Source organism: Rhagoletis zephyria, unplaced genomic scaffold (assembly GCF_001687245.7).
Source record: "Rhagoletis zephyria isolate East Lansing unplaced genomic scaffold, Rhagoletis_zephyria_1.1 Rzeph_scaffold_71002, whole genome shotgun sequence".
In the NCBI taxonomy this organism is placed as follows: domain Eukaryota; kingdom Metazoa; phylum Arthropoda; class Insecta; order Diptera; family Tephritidae; genus Rhagoletis; species Rhagoletis zephyria.
In genome coordinates, this window is record NW_016228053.1 from 1 (window position 1) to 1,304 (window position 1,304).

The window sequence follows — 1,304 nt, forward strand, 5'->3', positions numbered from 1 at the left end:
TTCTATGTATACGTTAAGTATAGAGAGCTTAAAAGAGGTTTGCCCGCAGACAAAGTTTCTCTTTTTGAAAAACTAAAACTTAAAAATTAAAACAAAAGTATATTAAACACGAAAAAATAAATATATTAAAAAAATCCCTTATTTAAATTTAATTTTTTTCTTTTTTTATTTTTATTTTTTTATTAAGAAACTTTTTTTTTAGTAGAAACTGATTACAGTTCTTTTTTCCTATTATTAATTCAATTTTTTTTCAGTTTTTGTTCTTTGAAAGAGAAAAATAAATTTTTTTATTAAATTTAATTTTTTAGAAAACTGATCGCTAAGAGACAAACTAAGCATCGGTAAGACCTCCTCGTAAACAAATTTCTCAATTAGTCTTTCGAAAGACTGAACAAAGCTTTCAAGATAGTTGCCAGAATTGACAATTGACTTACGAAAGACTTTTGTTTTTTATTTCACGTTCCACCCTGCAGCAGCTAGAAATCCAAAGCTCCGTCAAAGCTTTCCTCATTTGATCTTTACAGGAACAACTCCAGAGCTTTTGCATCCATTTATACGACAAGACTTATGCAGTTCTAGGCCTGTCAGAAACCGGGAGAAAGAGTCGTACCACAATGTCTCAGTAAACTGAACCTTAAGACAACCATTTGAACTCCACCTTCTCTATAGATATTTAATAATTTAGATTAAATTGAGGTATCTAAACGAAAACAAACTATGTACAACAAGCTTTACTTTTCCAGGCATGCAACACTACGTCATACCAAACTATGAGCCGTGGGGTCTTCCGCTGAATGAAACAACAATGGCGCAGATTTTCAAACAGCACGGATACTATACGAGTATTATTGGGAAATGGCATCAGGGTATGTCACGCAAAGCATATACGCCTACGAGGAGAGGCTTCGATCAACATTTCGGCTACTTGGGTGCCTATGTGGATTACTATGCTCAAACCTTGGATGCTACGGTAAGTTAATATTTCTGTAGCTACATACATATAATTAAAAATTAATATTTTTTTGCTATTCTTATCGTATTTACAAAATTAAAATTTGAATAACAAAAATGCCAGTTGCATCGGCAAATTCGAATAGCAAATTACTAACTATGAGTAATAAACATTTTTCTCTAGTACAAAAATCTATCACGCGGTCACGATTTCCGTGACAATCTTGTTGTATCGCGCGAATATATTGGTACCTATGTCACCGATCTGCTCACCGAAGCAGCAACCAAAGTAATAAGCAAACACGATGCCCACAAACAACCCTTATTTTTGCTACTAAGCCAACTGGCGCCGC

The 1,304-nt window shown here is 33.6% G+C and overlaps 1 pseudogene; it reads left to right on the plus strand.

Annotated features, from left to right (window-relative positions):
- The first annotated feature begins 745 nt into the window (after window positions 1–745).
- Window positions 746–1,240, plus strand: LOC108357130 (arylsulfatase B pseudogene; annotated as a pseudogene).
- Window positions 1,241–1,304: the final 64 nt, after the last annotated feature.